The sequence below is a fragment of the Vidua macroura genome, chromosome 3 (genome assembly GCF_024509145.1).
Source record: "Vidua macroura isolate BioBank_ID:100142 chromosome 3, ASM2450914v1, whole genome shotgun sequence".
NCBI lineage: Eukaryota > Metazoa > Chordata > Aves > Passeriformes > Viduidae > Vidua > Vidua macroura.
In genome coordinates, this window is record NC_071573.1 from 25,184,554 (window position 1) to 25,192,306 (window position 7,753).

Here is a 7,753-nt window from a genome sequence, read left to right on the forward strand (position 1 = left end):
CCTGCCCAGGAAGGGGCCATTTTTCTTGTTGATAAATGTGAAGTGTTTCACTTACAGTGTGCTTATTTTAGAAACCCAAAAAAGTGTTCCTGCCTTTATTAAAATAACTACTTGACTGTGTTGCACTAAAATCCATGAGCTTCCACAGCATGGCTGTGTGCTTGAGAGGTAGCTCAGTTACTTTCTTGAGCAATCATGTAATTTGTGCTTCATCAACTACAGTTTATATATTAATGAATAGGCTCCTTGCTGTCAAGTTCTTTCATTTGGATGCTGTGTAAATGATAACAATTTGCAGATGAGCTCTGGCCCATGAGAAGCCCAATAGGAGTCATTCTTTATCCTGCAGGGCAAGAGCATAGGCTAATCAGTACTTGAGCAGCCCACAGATGTTTAATTGAGATAAAAGGACTGATACAATTAAGGTGCTCTTTCTATTTATTTCAGAATCTTGAAAGTGTTACTAGGAAATGATGTATCTGTCCTGGATGAAAAGAAATAATTGATCTGTATGCAGAAATGACATGTAGGGGTGAAAATGTCTGAGCAAGACATAAAAGGAAGACATCCTCCTAATATACATCACTAGTTATGCCATGTTCTCTTTTGCTAATGGCAAGAGATAGAAAATAAAGAGCAGACTAATAATTTTTCCACATGCTTTTATGGTTTTCTTATTATTTGTCACCTGTTCTTATTTTTCTGCCTGTATAGACACCCAAACTGTAGCACCTCCCTTACACATCAAAGAAATTTCATGAAGGACTGCCTTGATCTTTCTTGCTTTCATCTGTCTCTCATTGCTTCTCCATGTTTTCTCTGTAGCTAGGTGGATACCACCCAGTGACAGCAAAGGCATTTGAAAAGGAGTGTCTTTGCTCTGTAGAGGGGCCTTGCAGCTGACAGGCACACTGCTAAAATTGGATCTCATGATCAGTGGGAGGATGGCCGGGGTTTGGGTTCATCCACATCTTCACAGGGGCTTGCTAAGGTATCACTTATGTAACTGTAACAGTTGCTTAATTTACCTCCAGCTCTTACAGTTAATCATGTGGTTTATGTTATCGGATAAATAAATACCACAAAATACAAATATCGTGTTTATCCCATACAAGTATGATAGGCTTTAGTAGAGGCAGTTGAGTGACAGGACTGTTCCAAAACTAAGAAAAAGAAATGGTGCCTTATTAGAATAAATATTAGAACCCCTCTGCTTGTGCCTTTACATTCTTTTTTCTTTTTTAATTGGTTGAATCTGGAGGGTCTGTCTCGATTCCCAGGTTCCAGAGATTTCAAATTTTCACATTTTTTAGCAATTTGTACCAGAGTGAGTCCCGAGAAGACCACGGGATGGTTTCTCAGGGCTTCAAGACTCAGAGATTTGGCATAAACTGAGTTCTCAAAGGTCTCAGGTTTATGCTGCTCAGCAAGAAGGCCAAATGTAGTTCTGGGGTTCACAAGAGAGGATGTTCCTGCTACTTCCACAAAGCTGGTGGGTCTGGAAACAGGAAGTGTTGGACTGGCTGCAGACCCAACAGAGGGGAGATCATATGGTGTGACTGAATCCTGGGAGCCTCTGCTCTCTTGCAGCTGGCAGGGTTCCTTGCAGACCTTAGTTATGAATTTAGAGAAACCCTGTTCTTTCTCTGAAAAATATTTCTGTTTTGACAAACCAATAAACAATGCCACAAAAAAATCCTATTTTTCTGGAAATCTTTGGATCAGCTTTAAAGTTCTGCATGAAAAATAGTCAAGCTGGGTTTGTTTTAATGTTCTGGATTAAGTTTGCAAATGCTACTTCCATAGCTGATGGCTGACAAGGGATCCAGGCTTCTGCAGGTATTGAGACGTGGACACAGAAGAGTAATTCCAGTCCACTAGGAAATTAATGTGGATTTTAGGATGCTGAAAAATAATGCATGTCTGTTAGTCAGGTCTGAATGCCAAATGCATATCTTAGACATTCTAGCTCTGCATTCCTGTGGATAAAGGTCCACTCCTTTTTACCCTAACTTGCTCTATCAATAGAAAATCCCCATTTCAAGCTTGAATGCCATTCTTAATAGTTATGACAAAATCTGTTTCTGTTTCAGAACTATTCTAAACTTTCCACATTCTCATCAGGGGAAATGGCCTCATATATGCCCAAATTTCTAGCCTACTGTAGTATGTGGAGATGAATTCTAAACTATGACTATGTGAAAGAGGATTTTTGTCAATAGAGAATAATAGTACAGAATATTAGACTGATGTTAAAAACTGCACTTATCATTAACTTTTGTACTGAGAGCCAAATTTTTCAACACACAGAGCCCTCAAATCTGGGAGCTGATGCTGCTTAGCATCTTACTGGAGACAAGTACAAAGCTTTAGAATCAAATTCCTTGTTTTTGGAGAATGATCCTCTCACAGCAGCAAATGCTTAGCTGTATGTTTGAATCTATTTCATTGTAGATAATTTTAAATATTCAGAAAGAGTTGGTCTTATGTTGTCTGTGAATACCAATAGCAAGGTTATTTCTTATCCATGCATTGTAATTATTTAAAATGTGAAAAAAGGCATCTCTTTTTCTTCTAACTTCCATTCAGCACATTTACTATCACCTTTTTAGGTGTGCTGTGGTTTATATTCAATAGGTATAATTGCTTAGGTATGATACAAACCAATAGGCAAAGCATTTTAGCATCTGTCTGTCTGCTATAAAAAAGACCTGATTTTTCTCATATGTAATTTACAGTCTGTGTCTCCTCTTGGATGTAAAATACCAAAGTATAATGCTAACCAACTGCACTGATTTATTATAATCCAGTAAAATTAAAGCAGTTTGGCACAAATGAAAGTTGCTGCTGCAGTGTTTCTGTAGGGAGACAGATTAAGGTGTTACAGAAATGCAGAGAACACAAAGAAATTGAAGACACTGTGTTGACAACAAAACAAATCATTAAATAGAAATGAGCCCCTGCTATATCTGGGTATTGTTCCCTCACCTACTAAGTGCAAAGATCAGGGCTTAATTTATAGTTGGGTAAGTAAGTGTTGAGTGTGTGGTATGGATTCCCTACTGTGTCTTACACAGATTTAACAGAAGTGGTCATAAATCATGATGGATTAAAAAATTCCTCCATTCTGAAATTTAGAATGTCCTCCATTCTGAAATCCCAAAACACAACATTTTCTGTTGCAGTACCTGATTTTAAGCAGAGGTGAGGCAGAAGCTTTGCTCTCTCTCAGTCTGCTATGGCTCAAATTAAAAACTTCACAAAAATTAACACCATCTTTTCAAATGCTGTAGACTACTTGTTTTCATTCTAAGAAAAGGCAGAAATAAAAGCATATGAATCAGTACTGAACTATTTTAAAGACAGTGCTAAGGCATGGTTTTACAAAGTCTGTGTATAAAGATCACAGGACTTTGGCTTGTAAGGAACATTGACAAATAACTGTTGTTAAGAGACTGAACCTTTCACATTCAGAAACTCTACCAGACAGTTCCCTTGTTACACTATCAGACATTTTGCTCTGGAAAAGGGTGTTCATCATTCAATGTCTGATCTTGCAGTTAACTGGAGAATGTCGCCAGTGGCATCACCTTACCTACGCTCTGCCTCCATGTGTGGTGTTGATCATCCCAAGAAATCTTCAGAACCTGAATTATCATTTGATCAGTTTTCAAAATACTTCTTGCCAAAACAATTTCCTTTATCCATGGCTTTCTATTGGGAAAGACACCATTCCTTGGAGATTATAGGGCTCCCTAAGTCAAACATGGCTGCAGCTACAAAATCTATGCAGTTTCTTCTCATTAGAATGAAAATTCTGCATATTTCAACAAAGTTAAAATAGATGTCCTGAGGTTTTTTCATAGGTCTGATACTCAGAAAATCAAGTTGCATTTCTTTGCCATTAAATCTTTTCATGTCGTTACAATGAACAAAGCCAGCTTTTTCAGCCCCCACAACAGAGACAATATTTTTTCTTCCCCCTAACTGCTATTTATCTTGTTTGCAAACTTCAGTTATAAACTTCTTGGGTCTGTTAATGAGTGCCTGACTGTTTGTACAGAGCCTGGGACAGGGATCTGATTGAGACTTCAGGAAGTCACCAGAGTTCAAACAACAGCAGTAACATTCTGGTATGAGTCAACTGCTGAAAATGCTCCTGTAAGGGACTGGTTAATTAAAGGTCTGCCATTACTGGGACTTTGTTCCATCACAACAACTGTTTAGTGCCTGAATCATGGGTTACATGTAGCATGCTTTTATTTAAAAAAATATACTTTTGCCAAAGACTTACAATTTTTGATACATGCTCCTTCCATTTTATCTGTTCTCACTCAGAGCAGTTTCCCACTGATGTTTTTCTGCTTCAGATAATCCTAGAGTCATTGTTGAGCTGAAGTGGTAGGATTGGACACAAGAAGATAAAGAATTACTTTGTCCTAAAGTTGCACATGGATAAGACCTCTTTTCAATATAATATCCTTCTATCTTTCATGCTTTTCAAAGATGTTAGACATTAAAAAGATAGCCAAAAGAAGCAAAGATTATGCCAGAGATAATTTATATTTCAAAATAAAGCATCAAAATTATTATTAGTAATATATGAGATGTAGCTAGACTAATTTGTTTTTAAATCTTTAGCCAATATATATGAAGCTATGATTAAGTTCCACTATTTTCCAAAACATTACTAAAAATACTTAAGGAATACAACTAAATAAATAGCATTTAAAAAACCCCAAATATTTTGATGTGTTACCTTGGATTTGAGAGCAGTAACTTCCTTTGCCCATATCCTGTTGTGACTACAGAAGGATGTTTTCAAAAGACAAAAAAAAAAAACAAAAAAAAAAAAAAAACCAAAAAAAAAAACCACCTGACCTTTTGATGATTTTATTAACTTAGGGACCCATGACAATTAGAAATATGAGCACAGAGGAAAAGTAATAAAGTTTACTCTGCTCTCATTTATTTAATAATATTTTTATTTTATGTCTAAGGTGGCAGAGAATCTGATAGGAAAAAAAAATAAAAAGCACTGCTCATAATCTTTCCAGCCTTTGTTTTCTCAGAACACTGCCTAATGCTCTCTGTTACCTGCATCCTTTTATCTTTAAGAAGGCCATTCCAGACAGGTGATTTTGTTAAAAACTAAGCTCCCAGTGTGAGGCCTGCATTTCAGAACCAGTTGAAAGTGCACTCTCTGAAAGAAACTGCCTCTTTTTCAGGTGTCATCAAATAAAGGTCTAAAACCTGACTAAAGTCTCTGCCCTTAGATTTTGCTTAAAGGTGTAAACATATGGTTAGTGAACTTGCAGCAATGCCTTTGAAACCAAAAGTTATTCTGAAATATGTATATGAGGACAAAATAAAAGGTTTCATTGTTTAAGGGACAGATACCCTGGTTCCGCCCCCAAATTATGACATTGCCTTGAAACCAAAGAAAGAATTTTATTGATTTTTCCAGTTCTGATGACACTTGGTGTGTCCTTTGACATTCAGGATCATCTCTAAGGAGATATTTCCTTTACAACTGTCAAATCAAATCAGGCAAATCCAAGTTCACAATTAAGCAACTTCTGCTGCCAGACAACCGTTTGGAGTATAAAGCTACTGAGCACCAGGTTCCTGTATGCCAGTTGACTTATCTGCTTAAGAAGCATGGAATTTTATGTGTGGGTTTAAAGTGATAAGATTTATCTGGTGGAGAAGATTATGTATGCACATTGCAGTGCTACTGGCTTGCTTCACATTAATGAGGAGTAGGTTTAAGATGAATCAAAATCATCTTTAAACTGAAGACAGTCTATATTAGAGTTAAAATTATTGCTGGATCTTTTGCATATCAACAAACAGTTTCACTAAGATGAAAGTAAGTTAAAAATGAGGACTGAAGTTTAGTCTCCATGATCAGACTTGCAAATTAAGGTACCAGCTTTTCCTTGATTTTAGTGGGGAATTAGAAACATGATTGGGTTGAAAACCATACCACTGGACAGGTAGGGACTGAAATCTTTTGGATTTCCTATGAGCCTGTGTCAGTCTGACTCCTGTGAACTTATGTGGCTTTGGAAATTGAGACTTAGCCCTTTCAGCTGTTAAATTTTACCTGTTAGCTGTAAAATTTACCCTGTTACTTGTCGGACATAAATACATCTGTCAGCAGTGCAACATTTCTTCATAAAATAGGTAGAGTTCTGCGTATGTAGAATTTGTCTTCTTGCAACCTGCCCTTAATTCAAAATGAGTGGGTACTTGTTTGCTTTCTTTGCTGTGTTGGGTCTGTCTTTTCTAGGTCTGGCTTCTGTGATGTAAGCCTATACTATTTTGTGGAGTATCTGTAGAAAATCTTCAATGCTATGCTTTTTTCCCCCACATGCAGCACAGTAACAGACTGAACTACTCCTTCTTCTGCCTTGAAGATATTTAGCAGAGATGATCTTTCAGATTGCAAAATATGTGACCTTTGCACAATGCCATGGCTCATTTTTGTGGCCTGTAGAAAATTGCCCTGCTAATAGAGAATTTTCTCTCAAAGGATCTGGTCTAAAGGGTCCTATTAACTGAGAGGGATTAAACCAAACAGAAGAAATCTGGCAGGGAAAGTAAATTCTAAAGTTCCAGCCTTTCCATACCTGTATCAGTTGCAATGTGGCATTCTGGCCAGGAGACAATTTGTCAGTAATTCCCATAAGGATCTGCAGAAAGATAATCATAATTCTTAATGTTTTCATTAATACATAACCAATACATTTTCCTTCCTTGCCAAGGGTCCCAGATAACAATGGTGCCTACATACTCCTTGATGCGACCTTTCAGAGGACACATGAGTCTCAAAAGTAGCCGTAAGTATTCACATTATTACTTGAAAAGTGACTAAGCACACCAAATTTGAAATAACAGCTTAAATATTATGACAGTATTAAAAATACATATATTATGATTGAAATAATGTAAAGTAGATAAGTCCTTCTAGTATCTGCTCTATATCTCACTGTCTTAATTTAGACAAACAGCATTCCTGTTCAGGATGTTTGCCAAGCACGTGTGGAAGAACTGCTGAAAGCTGTTCTGCCTTAAACTTCCCTTCTCAGAAATGCTGTTCCACTGTACCTTTTCCAAGTCCATATACCCTCTTGTAGGAATTAACAGTTAGCAGTGGTATAAACTCTTTTCAGTATGGCAGGTCTGCGGTTATATTAGTCTTTAAAGAGTAAAATAATTGACATGTTACAGAGAACAGACTTTTACCCCAGTAAAAAGCAAAAAGCAGTGGCTTTGAATCAGTAGTCTGGTGAGAAGCAAAGTCACCTCTTGTGTTTTTCAGAAGCCTGTTTTTGGTTTTCAGCTACATGGAAAAGGCATGTTTTATCACTGTCATTGTGCATCAGTCAAACTTTAATACTGCTATGACTGGATTTATGGTATGACATTATACCTCTAGATATGATATATTCTCCAGACATGATCTGCAGAGGTAATCTCTTGCAATTCAATCAGTGGAAACTAGGTAAATTAGTCATCACACAAGTACACATTCAGGACTATAATAAATTGCTAGGAAAGTAATTATAAACTTGGAAATAAAAAAGAGGCACCGTTGAGAGGCTTGTCACTGTTCTTTATTATTCGTTCTTGGGTCCTGGTTTCCTGGAGATCTTTCCTCATATGTAGAAACAAAATATAAATGTATTGGAAGTATAATTGTCCTCTGAGTTTGGAAAGATTTCCAAAAGCAGGCAACTTTCTGTAG

General features: G+C 36.9%; 1 long non-coding RNA gene across 1 annotated transcript; it reads right to left on the bottom strand.

The window, feature by feature from the left end:
* Positions 1-3,242: 3,242 nt before the first annotated feature.
* LOC128805445 (uncharacterized) lies at positions 3,243-6,687 on the bottom strand. Its single transcript, XR_008436444.1, has 3 exons — positions 6,636-6,687; positions 4,295-4,393; positions 3,243-3,309 (listed from the first exon to the last, which is right to left on the bottom strand). It is a non-coding gene; the product is annotated as an uncharacterized LOC128805445 (long non-coding RNA).
* Positions 6,688-7,753: the final 1,066 nt, after the last annotated feature.